Source organism: Corylus avellana, chromosome ca3, assembly GCF_901000735.1.
Source record: "Corylus avellana chromosome ca3, CavTom2PMs-1.0".
NCBI lineage: Eukaryota > Viridiplantae > Streptophyta > Magnoliopsida > Fagales > Betulaceae > Corylus > Corylus avellana.
In genome coordinates, this window is record NC_081543.1 from 8,142,244 (window position 1) to 8,162,490 (window position 20,247).

The following is a 20,247-nucleotide window of genomic DNA, read 5'->3' on the forward strand; positions in this document are numbered from 1 at the left end:
ACCGGTATTGTGTTTTAGGTCACTTATGACAATGCTAACCCTGCTAAGAATGGGTCTTATCCCGTGTAAACTATACATCATAGTTATAACCTATTCAAGCATTACTTTTTTGCATTAAAGCTTATAGGCAATTGTTGCTGGGATTACACCTACACATTTCTAAAACCAAATTATATTTTTCATGGTGTGATAACAAAGGCAACACCTCAATTGTTTACTAAAATAAATACATGTCTATTACTGCTTATAAACCAGAGCTCATTTCATACTCAACTATGGGATTTACTTACCAAGTCTTAGACTTACGAAGTGTTAGCGGTTTGTTGGGTTATCTTCTTTTAAGATGGCTTTTAAAGGAAAGGAGCCTAGAGACCTTACTAGGTTTGATTAGAATAATTGTATTTTAATTAGTAGCTCAAAGTCTATGATTAATGATAGTACATGCATGCCTTGTGATTTATTTTAGATATCATCTTCCTCCAACATTGGATCAATGACCTTTGTTTCAGGACAACTATCAACGTTGGAGATATCTACAAATGTGGATGAAACCAACTCTGAAATCGTTGTCAATGCTGACTCCTTAGGCATGGCAGGAATTTTGCAAGATACACTAGAAAATGAGTTGCTTTGGCCCATTGTTAATTGATCTACCACCTTGATTATTTGACATTTTTCTTCTCCGAGTCTCACTGTCTCTTTCCTTGTAAACGAAATAGCAGTTCTCATGGTTCGGGGTCGATAGGATTTAACTTCACATCAAATATTCGAATGAAGACCTTCAATAAATCTATCAAAATAGCCGCATTTTTGTCCAGTTATAAGCCAAATTAGATAACTGTTGAAAACAACTCCACAACTATTGATGTTTGCCGAATTTTTGTCAACTAAGTATTCTCAATGAAAGAGACAAATGATACTTTTATCTAAGATGACTAATCAGATTTGTAAAAAACCTTCCACATTAGATTACCCAAAAAAAAAAAAAAAAAAAAAAAACCTTCCACATTATGTATTTCCAAAGAATGCAGACTTTCAATTGATTCATAATTCATCTCTAGGTTGATGGAATCAACAATCAATTTATTCCATTGCTCCATAAATTTCGAGTCAAATCGTGATGAGGGCTAACATATCCATGTCACCAAACAACAACAAGACTAACACCAAACTAGAGTAATCGTAAAAGGCTATTCCCATGTTGGAATAAGAACCAAACATGATTGGGTTGAGTTGTCTACCCAAACAGCCCTTTCTTCTTCCAGGTAGCCAAAGTGCACAGCCAAATTGCAGTACCAGACACCTCCAACGGCTACACACCACCACTTTCCCAACTTTGCGGCAAACCAGAGAGGCACACCGTTCGGTTCGTCACCAGCAACCACCGGAGCCAACTGCCCACACGCGGACCACCACAAGCACTGCTATCAGCTACTCCACTTTCAAACACGAAGCAAGGTTGGGCTTTATTTATTTATTTAATCGGTTAAACGGAATAAACAGGGAAAAAAGAAGGAGACAAGAAATCGAACTGCTTTGATACTACCAAATGATAGGAACTCAGGGGTTTCTATCGACTCAATATAAGAAAAATATGGAAAATAAACGGGATAACGATCGCTTTGAGGGGATCGAACCTCCAATTATTTCTAGTTTTTTGAGGTTGCTTTTATTTTTCTGATTCTTGGAATGTTTTTCGGCAGCAAAGCAAATCCCAGCGATTTATAGCTGAGAGTGTTGTAGCATAGAGGATGTCGGTGCTAAACGCAACGAGTTTAGGGGACATAGTGGTGGATTTGCACACTGACAAGTGCCCCTTGACCTCCAAGAACTTCTTGAAGCTTTGCAAGTGAGCTATTTATCTTTCCCCTATTCTCCGTTTTAGTTAATGTGGAAGGAAAAGACTGTTTTACTGACACTTTCCCAGTAACCAAACTATTATTTTCTGCTGAGCTATGACTATCCTTGCTCGAGTCCCTTTGTGTTGCGCCAAGCGCTATTAAATTAACGGGGGTTAAGAGTGAAATAACGACGTTTTCTTGAATTTATGATTTTTTTTTTTTTTTCTTTTGAGTTTGAACATCTATGTTCAGTGGGTTATGGGAGTACATGGACAAGGTTCTATTGTCGATGGTGCCATTGCTTTTAAGGCTAATGGGGCTACGTGTTTTAGGTATTTGTTGCAACTCTATCTTGCTTGTTCTTTCAAATTTTGTGGGATAGGTACTTGTTGGAATCTTGACCCAAGGGGTAGTTTGATTGGTTGGAGACCATGCTTCGTGAAGTGGAAGACACTTATTCGAATCACTCCTTCCCCTTCCCTTGGGGTAAAAAATTACATTAAAAAAAGTACGACCCATCAAGTGCTCATTAGCATCTTTTAGCTGGCGTGTGGCTAATAGGCTTGATGCTTGCAGATTTTTAAGAATAATTCTTTCTCCATGGATTGCTTTCTCTCTTGGACTCTGTTCATTTTGATGAGTGTTGTAGCTTTTATACCATTAAGTGATGCTTCCGTAATTATTTTGATGAATAGTCTTTTTCTATCTAAGAAACTATGGCTAATATGAAATTTATTTTCTGAGTAGGATGAACGATATTTATGCGCTTCAGGTATTGGTTATACGATATCCTAATTTTTATTTAATTGTTTTCCTCGTTGTTGCAGGATCAAATACTATAATGGGTGCCTATTTCACACAGTTCAGAAGGATTTTACCGCACAGACAGGTGACCCGACTGGAACAGGGTCAGGTGGTGATTCAATCTACAAGTATGAACATCTCTCTAACTCTAGAAGTGATGCATATAACATTTTCCCACGCTATATACCAAAATTGTGCCGGAAATTCTCTATACTGATGGCTGTCTACAATTCTTGCTTCTTTGCTTGTAATTTCATGTGACTGTGCTTTGTTGTTAGACAACTTGGGTAGTCACTATAGTCTATTTCTTGGTATCTTCTATGATAAGTAAATTTTAGTTCCTACATAACAGAACTTACTTGTTCCTCACTAATTCTCCTTTCAGATTTCTATATGGTGATCAAGCTCGCTTTTTCAGTGATGAGATTCATCTTGATTTAAAGCATTCTAAGACAGGCATTGTTGCCATGGCCAGCGCTGGAGAGAATCTTAATGCTTCTCAGGTATGAGAATGTTTTACTTGCTAAACAGTATTGAGCATACTTTTCCAATATATATCTTCACGAAGATGAAGAAGCAATCAGATAATCTCTGCAGCTTATGAAGAATTAGACTTCACCAAGTTTTAATTCTGACCTATTTATGTGCTTATGATTTTTTTATTTTTTTATTTTTTCCAGTTCTATTTGACATTACGTGATGATCTGGACTATCTAGATGGGAAGCACACTGTGAGTCTCTACCAATCCCACTGACCTGTTGGTTACTATTTCCCTTACCAATAATTGCTGCTTTCTGAAAAGAATAAAGGAATGTTTACTTTTATGATTGTTTCTTTGGCTAGTCTACTTTTCTCATATATTATGCATGTTCAATCCCATTGGTTAAATTGAAGATGCAGACACAGTTTTCATGCTGAGCAAAACCATTGCAAGAATTGTTCTTCCTTTCTTTTTTGGTATAATCAGTGAGGGGTATAGTTGAGATTTCACATGCTTTCTTCAAGGGTAGAGTTTTTTGTGTGGTCGGTGGCTTTAGGGAAAATATTGACACTAGATAATTTGAGAACGATGAATGTTGTGGTGGTAGAGTGGTGTTGCATGTACCTTGCAAAAAGGCCAAAAAATGCCACTCTATCAGCATCTTCCAATGGATGGAAAAGTGGTCAGGTACCTTGCACGTGACCACTTTGACCAAAATCTTCCCAACATACCCCTTCTTTTAACGGAACATATTTAATGTTTTAAAAAAGCCATATCGACACTTTTATTACACATTAAATTCCTACCCACTTCGATAAGTTCCTACATATTTAGTCAGAAAGAAGCTTCAATACTTCCCTCTTTGAGTTCCTACAATGTTGAAGTTTTCAGTAGCGTGGATGAAGGTGTCGCTGGAGGAAAATAAGACAATGTTGGTAGAAGTGCAGCAAATCGACTTCTCCTACAAGCAGAGCCACATTTGCTCGAAAAAATGTCATTGTGCCCTAAAAGCACAAATGAGAATCGTATGGACTAGAGAGAACTACCGTAGAAGATTTCTTGGCTATGTTAACTACAAGGTAAGTAAAGATTAAGGTCAATGGGGTGAGTGGTGCTCTAATGAGGTCTCTGGAAGTTCATTAGGAGAGGGTGGGGGGAGTTCTTTAGATTTTCGAGATTCATGGTGGGTGATGGCTCCAATATTAGTTTTTGGAATGACGTGTGGTGTGGGGAATGACCCCTTAAGGCAGCATTTTTGGAGTTGTATAGCATCCCTGGCCTTAGGGATGCTTCTGTGGCAGTTCATCTTCAATTCTCTAATTGCTCCCTTAAGTGGGACTTCAATTTTGTTAAAATAGCACACGATTGAGAGTTTGAATTCTTCTCCTCTGTTTCGATCAGCTGTATTCCATTAAACTGAGGATGGTGTTGACAAGCTTTATTGGAACCCCTCCAAGAAAGGGTGGTTTGATGTAAGATTGTTCTATAATGTTTAATCCCCTACTGCAGTAATCCTTTCCCTTAGAGGTGTATTTAGTGAAACAAGGTCCTTTTGGGAGTTGTTTTCTTCGCTTGGTCGGCTGCTTTAGGTAAAATCCTTACAATGGACAACTTAAGAAAGTGGAGAATCATTGTAGTTGATTGGTGTTGCAAGTGTAAGAAGTGTGGGCAAACCGTTGACCATCTTTTACTCCATTATGAAATTGCTAGTGCTTTATGGTACTCTTTTCGAGCTATCAGCTTAGTATGGGTCATGCCTTGTTGGGTGAGAGATCTACTCGCTTGTTGAAGAACAAAGATCAATAATCCTCAAAGTGAAGCTTTGTGGAAGATGATTTGGCTCTAGTTGATGTGGCGCATTTAGAGAGAACTAACTGACTGGAGCTTTGAAGATAGGACAATGGTGGAGCTAAAGACCTTATTTTTCCATACCCCGTTTTATTGGATAGTTGCTTGTGATTGTTTTCACATTTATCGTTTCATAACTTTTTATTATTATTTTATCTCTTTTGTTTTTCTACTTTGGTGTTTCTTTTGTATACTTCTTGTGTATTTGGGTGCGTCCATTGGGTTTTAATGAAATCCTTTTAACTTATCAAAAATGTTTAATGTGGTGTATTAATAGAGAGGGTAATGCACAGAGTTTTGAAGATAGAAAGACTTCGGTGTTGGAGCTAAAAAAAATTATATTCAATTCCCTTTACACATGGATAACAACTCATAATAGTTTGCTTTTTACTAACATTTTGAACCTTTGTTTTTCTTTTTTTGCTTAATAGCGATTTTCCTATATTCTTCATGTGTATTAGGGTTGTGCCCCGCTGCACTTTTTAATGAGATTAAATTACTTATAAAAAAAAAAAAAAAAAAAAAAAAAAAAATTGGAAGTGAGGCAGCCTAAATGGCTAGTAGCATTACTATATAAGCTTTTCTTATGCTAATATTTTTACATACTATTTTTATTAAACAATTAGATTAGCCACAAATATCAATTCAAGCTATCTAAGATGCATACTCAAATCTTGAACATTAATGCTTGCAAAGTTCTATGGTGTAGAAGAGTGCATGAGATAGTTTTATTCTCTATGGAAGTCTATTCACTAATGGGATGTGTAATATATTTTAGGCATTGTCTTTTTTTTTTTTTTTGATAAGTAATGTGATATATATCAAAAAGCGCAGAGGAGCGCGACCCTAGTACATAGAAATTATACAAGAGAACGCCTAAGACTAGGGAGAAAATATTTTTTTTGATAAGTAATGTTGTATATATCAAAAGCGCAGAGGGGCGCAACCCTATTACACAGAGAGTATAAAAAGAGAGGGCCTAATTAGAAGGAGAGAAAAGAATAAGAAATTGAGAAAAACTAATCACTAACGGAGCTAGTGCATTTCTTTCACTCCATAGAGACCACATAAGACATAAGGGAATCATCTTCCACACAACCGCACTCCAAGAGAGAAAATAGAGTAAGGAAATCTGAATAGCTAATAATTAAAGGAGCTAAATAAGTAGATGTCCAAGTGAAGAGGGAAAAAAAGAAATAAGACTTGAGCTCCTCAAAAGCCTCTCAAGATGATCGAAATTCCTATTGTTTCTTTCCCTCCATATGCATCACATAAGGCAAAAAGGCACCATCTTCCAGACAACCGCACTCCTTGAGTTACCCCCAGACCACCAGCAAGCCATTAAGTCCACCACATTGTTAGGCATAACCCAAGAAAGCCCAAATCGATTCAAAATTGTGTTCCATAAGGCGCGAGCCACTTCGCAGTGGAGGAGATAATCAACGGATTCCCCATCCAATATACAAAGATAACACCGATTAACCACGATGACTTGTCTTCTACTAAGATTATCTAAACTAAGAATCTTCCCCAAAGACGCCGACCAAACAAAGAAGGCTACTTTGGAGGGAGCCTTAGTCTGCCAAATGCTCTTCCAAGGGAAAGAGGGATTGTCTTTGTATGCGATGACCTTGTAAAAAGATCTAACATCGAAAGTCCCTTTGCGAGACGGGGTCCACCAAAGCTTATCCTCCCCTTCTCTTCTTGATCTAATCGAATAGAGCAAAGAATAGAAGGAGGCCAACTTATCCACTTCCCAATCATGAATCAACCGAACAAAACTAATATTCCACTAAAGGGTGCCACTCGAAAGATCCATATTAGTAGCCACAGGCGCATCCTTCGCAGTCCATAGAGGCAATGTTGTAAAGAATAGGAAAAGCTACATTGAGACTAGTCTCACTTCATCACACATCGTCCCAGAATATGATCTTCGAGCTGTCTCCTGTATCAAATCTAGTATAACTTGAAAAGAATCTCCAGCCCCTTCTAATATCCTTCTAGAGGCCCACCCCATACGTCCTTGGGGGGTCGATAGAACACCACCCACCCCAATTGCAACCATATTTGGCATCCCCAACGGCTTTCCACCAAGCCTCACTTTCATTCGCGTAATGCCACAACCATTTCCCTAGAAGGGCTTGGTTGAATGAACGCAAATTGTGAATCCTAGGCCTCCCTCGGAGATAGGAGAGCAGACTTTGGACCAATTAACCAAGTGATATTTAAATTCTTTACCTAATCCACCCCATTGGAAATCACGTTGAAGCTTTTCTATATGATTTGCCATTGTGGTGGGGATGGGGAAAAGAGACAAGAAGGACGTGGGTAAGTTAGAAAGATTGCTTTTGATAAGGGTAACCCTACCACCCTTAGACAAATACATTCTTTTCCAGCTAGCCAACCAACGCTCAACTTTTTCCACAATTCCTTCCCATGTTGCCTTGGCCTTAAAATGAGCCCCAAGATGTTATGGGTGCACGTAGAAGACCGCACAGCCAAGCAGTGGCACAGAAGGAGGTCTAATTAGAAGACACGTGTGGAAGAAGGGAAAGTTGGGGAGTACAGCTGTCCTCTTTTCTTCTGCACTTTATGTTAATTTTATGCATGCGTTTTATTTGTTAAAGCCCGGGTTTTGCAAGGCTGTTTCTCTGTAATTTCCAGATCTTGTATTGCGGCACTTCTAGAACCTTGGGGAAGGGATCCAGGTGGCCATTCTGTTAGAATATATTCTAACAGAATGGGTGATATAATGGGGGGCACTCTCATTAGGTGAGGTATGCATAGAGATTCCTGGCTTGAGATGTTGTAGGAGAAGGAGCAATCTCTAATCCGCTCATTTATCTTCAATATATTTCTGCATTGTCCATTTCATTTGCTGTTCTTCATTAAACCTATAAAAAATCATCATACAAACCCAGAAAAGCCTTTACACAAGAGGAAGGCCAAGATACTTCAAAGGAAGAGAGGACATCACACATCCTAGAGTTCCAGCCAGCTCAACCGCATTATCCACATTGCCCGCCGGGACCAAAGCCGACTTGATCATATTCACCTTTAAATCCAAGACGGCAAGCAACGCTTTTAGGGAGAACATATGGTCAACATTAGCCCCACAAAAAACCAAAGTATCATCCGCAAAAAGTAAGTGAGAAATGTTAGCCATCTCGGATGGTCTAGACCCCACAACGAAGCCTGAGAGTGAACCGTGATGTGTGGTAGCAGAAATCATTCTACTAAAAGCCTCCATCACAATGATGAACAAAAAAGAGGACAGAGGATCTCCCTGTCTAACCCCACAAGAGCTGCCAAAGAATCCGGAAGGAGAGCTATTAATCAAAACGGAAAAGCGCACTGACGAGATACAATGAGCTATCCAAGAGCACCATTTCTCCCCAAACCCACATCTTTTAATCAAATAAAGCAAGAACTCCCAGTTGATGTTAGGCATTATCTTATTGATTAACTGGTCTTTGGATGAGAATTTTAAGGGAGCTCTCATTTTGTATGAAAGATTTGTTACCCAAAATTAATTTGATATCGATATAGCCTGATCACTGCAGTGCAGTCTGTTGCACCTAATAAATACATTTTGAAGAACTTTTGAATATTGAGTCCAACATGTAAGATTGTGTTTTGAGCTTTGATTTGGCAAACCTTTTTTTGGTTATGGCTATCTCATTCTGTACCAGCATTTGGAGACAAAAACCTTTCTATATATCAGGCCCTTCCTGCAGTGAAGTTGTCGTAATCTGGATATGTGTGTTATATAAGTGGAGTTTGGGTGCTCTTTGTGGTTCTAAGTTGCAGTGTCAAATTGGGTAATGAAGATTAATTTAGGCTTGTTATGCATCACATTTCCTTGGCAGTCATCCAGCATAAATCTTAGGTTCTTGCTTTAACATGTTTGGGATGCTTGACCTTCCTAAAGGCTTTTTGTATGTTCCTTTGTGAATTTGACAAGAAACCTTTGAAGAATAAAGATTTGGTTACTTGGGAGTGGGGGCCAAAACTTTTCTAGGAAATATTGAGTAAGCCAGTGTGAGGGTGCAGAGAGTGCATTTTTATTCTAAATAAAAGGTTTTTTTTTTTTTGATAAGTTTTTTGACCCTAAGGGGAAGGAAAGATTTGAACTAGTAACCTCCGCTTCATTCTATATATATATATATATATATATAAAGCTGAGAAGAGTTTATGATGTAGTATCTACCTGAATAGTGTTGTTGGGTGAAAATACCACCTACTCAAAAAAGTATTCATCATTGCAGGTTTTTGGGGAGGTAGCTGAAGGGCTTGATACATTGACTAGGATAAATGAAGCTTATGTGGATGAGAAGGGCAGGCCATATAAGAATATCCGGTTGATTCTTCTTCCACTCCTTATATTATTTTGATAATATTGATAATGCATTATGTTTCTAAAGTTAAATTTTCTTACCTCTCTCGTGATACCATAATTTTTTGCATTTTCATTTATTGAACAGAATCAAACACACATACATTCTGGATGATCCTTTTGATGATCCTCCCCAATTATCTGAGTTGATTCCTGAGGCTTCCCCAGAAGGAAAACCAAAGGATGAGGTAATGACAGTCTGCATATATTAATTATTTATATTTGAGGAGGCACGAAGCCAAATTAAAATGAGCGATAAGTAATTTACATGGAACTTAGAGGCATAAGTTTCTTAGGTCAGATGATTTCTGATATCAGATATATCAAAACGATGATACCATTGCTTTGCCTGGCTATCAAAATCCCTTCTAATAATGTCAAGGAAAGCTTACTCATGTTCTTAACATTTGGGAGGAAATTAAATGCATCATATCAAGCGCTTTGAAAACCAAGTTGGAATTCTTGCATTTTGATGGCATGTTCCTTACCTAGGAATTCATACTCGGATTTTGAGTATTCTAGACCGGCAGATATTTGGTTGTTAGTTTTAAAATTTCCAAAATAATGCAAAATGTATTTCTGTTACATGGTGCTATGCATTTATTTATTTATTTATTTATTTTTATTTATTTATTTTTTTTATGATGGGTAACCCACCTCTGCAAAATAAACCTCGGACCCGTGCACCGCACCCTCGGAAGTTTCCCTACACGGATCAGGATAAATCGTTGGCTTTTACACCAGGGAGTGTGGCTCCAAGGGGGAGTTTGCACCTAACAAGTCTCGAACTTAGGATCTATGGGGTGATACTCCCTAAGACCACAAGCCTCAACCACTAAGCCGACCCCTTGGGATTGCTATGCATTATATAAGGTGAATAAAAGAGAACTGGGTGAACGTGGTTCATTCAATTTTTTGTTGGGTATTTGAGCATGTGGTGGTTACCTGGCAAGCATCTTTTCTTCAAAGTCATGACTGATATGTATGTGTTGTAACTAGGTTGATGATGATGTGAGGCTTGAAGATGATTGGGAGCCTATGGAAGAACAACTAGGTCCTGCAGAGCTTGAGGAGGTTCTCCGCTCAAAAGAAGCACATTCAAGTGCAGTTGTACTTGAGAGTGTAAGCATTTGATACATTTATTGATTGCAAGTATTTGCTAACAAAAATTTTCAATTTGATTAAATAAGTCCTTGTTTCTGTTTTATTTGTTTATATGATTTTCTTTTATTTGCATTATGTGCATACAGATCGGAGATATTCCGGATGCTGAGATGAAGCCTCCTGATAATGTGCTATTTGTTTGTAAACTGAATCCAGTTACTGAAGTGAGTGTTTTATCTCTCATTGTGATTGGGAATCTCTACCATTCCTATGGTTACGAAGATGCTACTCTAGAATCCAATAATTAAATGATACCCTTATTGAGTTCTTTGTTAATGATTTTTTCATTTAAGGTCATATCAAATAATTACTTGTTTTTACTGCAGGATGAGGACTTGCATACCATCTTTTCACGTTTTGGAACAGTATCATCGTAAGTGATGATGGAACTTGTTTTTGGGTATTAATTAATGCTTTTGGGGGTTGTAAGATGCATTTCTCATTATAAACAAATGCTGGTGACAGGGCTGAAATAATTCGTGACTCTAAGACTGGAGATAGTTTATGCTATGCATTCATAGGTGAGTGGAAATGTGTTTTTTTTTTTGGCCATTTTCTGCTAGGATATGTTTAATCTCTTATTTACAGCACATTAAAAAGTATCTCCAGTCTTTGTTTTGTAAGGGTTTTTCTCTGTTTTGATTTGAAAAGAGTTTTTGATGTGATAGAAAGTTTAGAAGTGTTTTCAGTGGGGTCCACAGTTGAAAAGTGGTCTGCAGGGTTCACAAAAAAATTGTAAAAGACTCGGTGGTGGCCTAGTGACCACCCCCCGTTATTGTGTGGCCACCCTCTTGGCCACTGGGTGTGGCCGTGTGTGACCACCCGATTGATCATGATTAAAGTGGCCATGCAACCACCTCTTTATTTTTTTTAATTTTTTAATTTTATTTATTTATTTATAATTAACCAATTTAGCCCGGGGGTTGTGCTTTCTCAAAATATTTCTAGGAAAGTCTTCTAAAATGTGTTTTGTGTTTTATTTATTGAAAAGTATTTTGTGTTTTATTGATTGAAAAGCTTTTTGCGTTTTGTTGTTTAAAAATGAGTTTTCGGACTTATCAAAAAAAAAAAAAAACAAAAAGGAAGAGTTTTCAGCACCTTTTTCTTCCCCTTCCGGTTTCCCTCTAGTCTTCCCTCTGAACATTTTCTTTGAATTCTGTATATAGACTACCATCATCATACTTTAATACGCATTTTCTTCTTCTTTATTTTTTATTTTATATATATATTAGTGTTATTGTTATCTGTTAAAATACTAGTTAAATGACTAAATTCATCATTTCCTATTAGCTTAAGCTTTGGAGATAAGTAGTGATTTAACATATTATCAAAGCAGTAGTCTTGAGTTCGAACTTTGTTTCTGTAATTACCTCTCATTTAAATTAAATATTCCATGTGTTAAACCTTACTTAGTGAAGAGGAGTTTGAGTCGGCGCATGAAGGAGAGTGTTTTGATATTAATTAAATGATTAAATTCAACATTTCCTATTTGTCTAACATGTTATAAGAGTTTGAACTGTCTTTGTAATTCACCTTCAATTTAAATTAAATATTCAACCTCACTTGTTGAAGAGAAGTTTAAGCCTACGCTTGAAGGAGAGTGTTAGAATATTAATTAAATGATTAAATTCATCATTTCCTATTAGTTTAAGTTTTTAGGATAAGTGATGATTGAACATTATCATTGTTATTGTTATGATTCTTTCCAAATTGAAGAATTTGTTTTTTGGTTGTGTTTAGTTCCCTACTTCTTTAGGTTTGACAGCTATCCTTAAGTTTTCACTTTCACATTTATGAACTCAAGCGCTAAGCGATAATAATTCCTCGAAACAAGTCATCTGCGACGAACCCCTATTTCCATTTCCAACCAACTGCAAAATGAACAAAGGAGGGAAAGAAAGTCGACAACAACATTCATGATTGTTCATCTTACAGATCTCAAAAAGATTTTCCACTAAATAATGGATGCATAACTTATCAATGGATATCAACATTTTTCTCTCTTTATAGTACTTATTTTGTGGTTCTTTTATGTGTGGCTAAGTGATGTCCATACCGTCATTTCCTTGGATAATAGTGTATTCCTACTTTCTAATATACTATCAAGTTTCTGATATATAATCTGGTTTTTATCGATTTTCTTTTTCCATGCCAGAGTTTGAGACAAATGATGCTTGTGAACAAGCATATTTTAAGGTATGTTGAAACACTGAAATTATCTGTCCTTTACTCAAATTGCTTATTTCTGTATCTGCCTGCATATCTAATGACCCTGATGCACTAGCTACATGCATCTAGTTCTTGTGATGGTTTGGTAAGCGCATTTTAACAACTTCTCCGGAGAATGTTATTGTGTTGGGGAGAATCTTAAGGTTTTTAATTTCTATGATTTTATTTTGACTACTTCATGTGAAATATAGGACTGTACTTTTCTGCCCTACGGCTACAATAGTGGATTATTGTTCCTCCCCCTCCCTCTCTTCCCTTCTTGTTTTGATGTAGAGAATGTTGGTAGAGCTGATTATCGACAATTCATAATTTTTTTTTCCCTTCTTCCTTTCTTTTCTCTTTACTTACTTGCACACACACACACACATATATATATGAATGAGGCTAGCAATAAGTGAGTGTCAAAGGGTATAAGGTTCCAGTTTCAGAATACATATTAAAAAAAAAAAAAAAGCATTATGTTTTGCTTCGCAAGATCTAAGCTTCCTCCGCTTTGGTCTCTGTAAAAATTCCCCAACTCCCAGTCTAAATGAGAACAATGGATATCTCTGCTACTAAAAATTGGGCTTTTCCCCTTTACAAGTATCCCACTAGTATCTAACAAAGTCCAACGTAACTTCCAAACATCCCAAAATACCAAATCCAGAAATATCACACACAAAATTTAGGTATAATAAAGCCCCTAAAACGAGGATCCAGGAGCATTATTAGCCAACGGGTGATAAATGAAAAATGACTACTACTTCCCTTGACCTTGACACATTTATCCATGAGGCCCATTCTTTGCTCATTGGGCTGAATGGCAGAAAGAATTTCACTAAGTTGACTGTTTTTGTGAAAGAAGTAGCCATGAAGCGGGTAATAGCATATATATGTTAGGCAATAACATATCTGTCACGCATTTGATCTTGCCATATTGCTGAAAATCCTTGCTAAGAAGAACAGAGTTCAATGAAGTCCCCCGTTCACATTGAATGACACCCTTTTGGTGTCCCTTACGTGAGTATTCTGTGGGTTTTCCCTCTACTTCCAGAATCCACAAAGCTGCTAGCTACAAGCACTTTCACAATCACATTAACATTTGGAGAGGGGCAAGGAAGTGACTTTCTGGCTTGGGAAAACAATTTTGATCACTGTTCATAGATAATCCTCAAGTCTTTTGTGGCGACAGTCCTGTAGACTTTCTGCTCTATCTCTTTTAGGAAGGAGGCATTTATTTTAACCTGCCATTCCCCCAAAATTAGTGGAAAAGAGCCCTGAACTGTTTTGATACATTAATTTTACTCATGCTTAGAGAACTTCAAATGGAGACCTTTCAGCGCCCAAGTGTTATTTTCTGTCAAGCTCAGAAGAAGTTGTGTCTACACTCTAAATGGGTTTCGATTCATCCCTCTTTTGGAGCCTCTGACTCTTTCTTTGATTTAATTGATGTCCTTAATTTCAGGATTTCAGCTTTAATTCACTTTTTCTGCTCTTTGTTGGATGCATTTTTTCGTATACTTTCTGTATAGATTGGGTTGTGCCCCCTTTTGACATTGTCTAAACATTCCTTTGTTACTTGTTAAAAACTATTGAGGTGCCTTCTCTTCTGCTTCTGTCATCATTCAAGTATTTACCGGAGTGTTATCTTTAACTTGAAATTTGAAAAGATTTTAGAGGATAGAAAGAGAAACTTGTGTTTTTCATTCATACCCTTGACAGTGTCTTCTGAAGTCTGTAGAGATAATTTATTTGTGATGATTTGGAGTTGGAGTGTGCTTTGTCAACATGGGTTGTGCCCCCAAGGGGTTGGCTCAAGTGGTGTCTTTGTGGTACTCTATGAGGTCTATGGTTCGAATCCCCTTTAGTGCAAACAATTTCTTGGGGCCAACCCACCGGCGAAGCCGGAGTATTACCTGATCCGTGTGAAGGGGGCGCTTTACACGGGTTCGAGTTTACCTAATAGGGGTGAGTAAATGAAATGGCCCTACCTTGGAGGGGTTCCTTGTTATCAAAAAAAAAAAAAAATCCTATACACGATTCTTTTTTCTCTCCCAATCACCAAGTCCTCCTTGTGGAGTAGATTAAACTACTATATTTTGGACCAAGTGTTTGAGAAAATTGAAACAGGAAAATATTTGCATGTAGTCAATGTGTCAAATAGATTATTATGTGGCATTACTTTATTGGTTCACCAAAATATATCAATTTGATCCAAGCTATAAGGAGTTTTAGTGTAAGTTTTTAGTCAGGGACCCAAGGCTATGCGGAGCTAAATGAATAGGTAAATAAATAAATAAAAATAAAAGATTCTGAAGAATCCAATTACTGTTTTTTTTTTTTTTGCTGCAAAACTCTTATTTATATATTTATTCATTTTTTCAAACTTGGTATCTAATCAGATGGATAATGCACTGATTGATGATCGACGGATACATGTGGATTTTAGTCAAAGTGTTGCAAAACTGTGGTCCCAGTACAGACGCAAAGATCACAAAATGGGTAGAGGTAAAGATTGCAATGTTTTAAGGACTCTTTTTTCTTCTTTTTTCTAGTTCATTTATGTATGTTTCCTTGTGGTTCATCACTTGACTGCACTAGTTTTGAACTTATCTTTGCCATACATGTTTTTTTTTTAAAAAAAAATTTATTTTATTATTATTATTATTATTTTTTATAAGTAATTGACAAATAAACCTTAGACCTGCTAACTATGTGATATTTGAACTCTTTGCCTTGCCACCACATAAGAATTCACGTTGGAAATTCTCAATACGGTTTGCAACACTCACAGGAGAGGAGAAATGGACATGAAATATGTAGGCAAATTGGAGCCACTCTCCACCAGGTCTATCTCTCATGCACATATCTCCAAAACCATTTACCTAAGAGAGCATGATTGAACACCTGCAAGTTTTGAATTCCTAAACCTCAAGCGACGAACAAACCTTGGACCAGCTAACCAAGTGACATTTGAACTTTTCGGCTACCCCACCCCTTAAGGATAACCTACCATCCTTGAACAAGTACATCATTTTTCAACCAGCCAACCGTCGCTCTATCTTATTCATAACACCTTCTGAAATATGTAGGGCCTTATAGGAGGCCCCCAACAGTAGACCAAGATACTTCACTAGCTAAGAGGAGACCCCACAACCTAGAATACTAGTCAAGCCTTTCACATAATCAACATTTCCACAAGAATTGACGTAGCCAATTAATCTTTAAGCCCAAAGTAGCTTCAAAGCATAAGAATAAGCAATGCAGATGATCTGGATTAGCACCACAGAAGATCAAAGTATCATTAGCGAACAAAAGTGAGAGAAATCAAACCCACCAACATTACTCACACAAAGACTAAACAACAGTCCCCCACTTGCAACAGCAAAAATCATTCTACCAAACTTTCCATCATAGGGACAAACAACAAAGGGGACAAAGGTCCCCTTGTCTCAAGCCACAGGAATTATCACCTACTGGAGTGTTGTTCACCAAAACTGAAAAACGAACCGAAGAAATGCAATCCCCCCCCGAACAAAAGACACCTCAACATATACAACAAAATCATAAACTTTTTCTAGATCCAGTTTGTAGATAACACCCAGCTTACCATATCTTAATCTACTATCAAGACATTCATTGGCGATAAGAACATAATCTAGGATTTGTCTACCTCTTATGAATGCATTCTGCAACTTAAAGATAATCTTCTCCAACACCATTTTAAGCTTGTTTGCTAGAATCTTAGCAATAGTTTTGTAAATGCCCCCCGCAAGACTAATCGGGCTAAAGTCCTTGAGGTACTTGCGGTTAATTAACTACGGTACTCTTTTTTCTTTGCTTTTGGTTTTCTTTAACAACTATCAGTAATATTTGACGACACTCCATAGAAAAAGCAGATCTGGGCATCATGTAACCTTAGCTTCTTTGAAAGTTGAGCCAACACGTTAATAAATATTCCAAAATTTGAACTTGTTCGCTATGCTGCATGGTAAGTAGCATGGAATTTGGCTGTCATAGCTGTGGAGATAAATGTCAAAGATGTATGATATAGTTTCGTACAATATTTCTACTTCAATTTCTTTTTTGGGTGGGGGCCTCATTGGTTATTGCATAAATCAAGCTCTCGTTGTCTATGACAGAAAGCAAAGAGGTACGAAAATTGGATTCCTATTGCTTCCTAGTCCCACTCCTGAAAAGGAAAATAAGGCCTCAATGGGGTACATATGATGGGAAAAAAAGGGGGAATGCTACATGCTCTCTTTGTGTTCTCCTGGTGTCCTTCTAGTTCAAAGTATATATTATTTTCTAAAAAAAAGTGGCCCTTATTTCTCTCACTTGATTTTTAGAAAATAATATCTACCTAGGATTAGAAGGATACCAGGAGAACATCTAGCATATCCCCCAAAAAAATGGTTAAGAACCAATAGTTATTACGACAGGATGTTTGATGCTACCCACTTATTTAAATGAGAACCTATATTGACTATCCTGCTTGAATTTTATTTAGTATTTCAATCGTATTAAACATACTGTGGTATGACATGATACTGGTCTTGGTTCACCTATCTTCTTCTGGATTATTCATTGAAAAACTTAGGGGAACTACATTTACCCTCTTCAATTTACCATCCAATTTGCAATGTCCCTCGCCAATCTTTCAATTTGGTTAATGTAATGTACTAAGCTTCCATTGGAATTGCATGTTACAAGTTTTGCTGAGACGGTACCCACCCCCATTTACTTCTACTAAGTTTAAGTAAAAAGCTATACCATATCTTAAAAGACTAAAAAGAAGGTACTTCCATCCCTAGAGATCCAAAATGGCAATTTTTTCTTCCTCTTTTTCATTTTTTATTTTATTTTTATGTAGAGTATTTTTGTCATTTTGGGAGCCGAAGGAAGACATTGCAACTTCCATGGTAGATTGGTAGGATACACAAAATAAATTGAAAGATTGAGGGGAACATTGCAAATTGATTGAGGGTGTAAGTGTAGTTTCCCAAAAACTTGAAATAAATTACTTGGCACATACCTTGATATGAAGTTCTATTAAAGCAATTATTACATATGGATTAATGTGAGACAGTAGTTGGAAGGCAACAGAAAGCCGAGTGAATTTCTTTATCATCCCTTTTCACATGTAATTAAATTCTCACCCCTGGATTGTATCCTGAGTTTCATATTCATTTTGAAATTTCGGTAGTTTCTGAAATCCTCTGAAATTAATCTGTTCATATGGTTTATCTTAGTTCTAGAAAGTGGTTGCTTCAAATGTGGTGCTCTTGACCACATTGCCAAGGATTGCACCGGGGGCCCAGCCGTCGAACAGCAAACTCAAAAGTATATTTTAAAGGATGATAACAGACAACGAGGTGGAGATAATAATTCTAGGTTTGTAATCTTGCGTTTGATTGTGGATCTCTCTCTCTCTCTCTCTCTCTCTCTCATGCTGGTAATTTTTGTAGCTATGAAATGGTATTTGATGGAGAAACTCAAGAAAGTCCAAATCAAGAAAAAAGTCATAGAGGAGGCCATGATCCAGATGACCAAGGTGAGAAGCAAAAGATGTTATGGCGAAGTTCCGAAGACCCAAGGCATAGAAATAGAGATCAAGAAACTAAAGAGTGGAGCAATAGGCACAAGCACAATGACAAAAGTCGAGGATACACACAGGTTGAAATGAGTTGTGATAGTAAATCAAGGTTCTCCAGTGGAAGTAAAAGAGAAGGGGATTATTTTGAAGAGAAAAGGGATAGAGAAAAGTATAAACGTAGAGACATAGATGATATCGACATAGATGAGCGGGTTTACAAAAAGAGAACTCCAGATAATGATAGCCATGCAGAAAGGAGGGAGGATGGAGATTATAGGAAGAGAAATAGAGATAGTTCTAGTCATGTGGGAAGTAGGGATGAGAGAGAGAGTATAGAAAGAGAGGCGAAGAAAATAATAGCAGTAAAGGAAGGAGCAATGGTAGAGATTATAGAAATGATGATAGAGATTATAGGAAGAGAAAAGCAGAAAGTGAGAGGCGAGAAACGATGGATGAGGTAAGTGAGGGAAAAAGAAATGCAAATGGAGATAGCTATAGCCATAAAGGCAGGAGGGAAGAGCGAGAAGATGGAATGCGAAACACTTCAGGTGATACGAGGCACCAAAGTGAGAGGAGGAGGAGATGAATGTATATGGTTGTGAGCCGAGGAACTTGGGTTTGTTTTTATTCTTCTTGTCTCGTATGTAATCAAACTTGGCTTATTTATCTACTCTTTTAATCTAATTTTTTACTTGTCTCATGAAATACTTCAATTAGTTTTTTGAAGAGTAGTACAAATTCAGAGAAATTATAATACAGAAGCGCATGAGCAATATATAGACATCTTTTTTAATTCTAGGTCTTCATTTTGCATATACGCATGCGTAATCGTCCCAAATAAGCTCAGGGAAAAAGAAATAATAATAATAATTTTATTGCCGATACTGCTCCCATTAAAATGCCCAAGGGTTTTTTAACACATAATCCTATAGTTCTTAAAAAGAAATTAAAAACATTTTTTTTAAATTTTTTTTTCCAGATGCCAGTAGAAAAATAAAATAAAATTATAACATTACAAAATTAATAATCAAAATCATCAGTACGATATCGTAATATTAAAATTTAGTAGATTAATATCAGGGTAAAAATTACTTACAAACTTGGAGAGCGCTTGGAATTTTGCAACACAACTACTTAAAAGCCTGAAAGCGAGATTGGCTAAATTTTTTCTAGCAAAAGCTTAAAAAGAGAGAAATAAATGGGTAGAGTCATCCCTTTTATCCCTTTTCCCTCGTTCAATTAGAAAAGGGGTAGAGTCAAATTAAATTTGAGAGCATCTAAGACCAAGGAATTGTGTAATTCAAACTAGTTGCGGAGAATACATAGTTTGTAATTGGGATTAAATACATTTACGGAATATATATATAAACCTTGGACGGACGTGTGCTCGAGCGCACTCGGGAGCAACACCCGTCCGGACAGGCATTTTAGCCGTTCGGACGGAGTCACGGATGCGTTAGATACGATTTTCTGCCCAGCGCTATTTTGAGAAAAAAACCTAGAGAGCTATACATACATATATATATATATATATATAATAATAATAATAAAAAAAAAAAAAAAAACAGAAAAAAGGGGGGGCTATAGAGGAAGAAATTTTAGAGAAGATGGAAGAAAATTGTAGGGTTTTCCTTGTTTTAGGGGCTCTCAATTTTGGTGTTTAATTTTGTAAGCTTCTCAATACTTCATGGATTCAATTATGTTCGTATTTTCTTTTAATACCATGAAAGGCTAAACTCTCAACTAAGGTTGAGGATAAAGCCTCACAGATAAATAGGATCAAATAATTTTCATGTAAATTGATATTCTTCCGATTATATGCATTGTATTTCTGATTGTTCTATTCATATTCAATTAATTGTTGATCACTTTTAATTGATTGCTTAGTTCATTTGTTTAAGTATTGAA

General features: G+C 36.8%; 1 pseudogene; it reads left to right on the forward strand.

Annotated features, from left to right (window-relative positions):
- The first annotated feature begins 1,233 nt into the window (after nucleotides 1-1,233).
- On the forward strand, nucleotides 1,234-19,114 carry LOC132175730 (peptidyl-prolyl cis-trans isomerase CYP59-like; annotated as a pseudogene).
- Nucleotides 19,115-20,247: the final 1,133 nt, after the last annotated feature.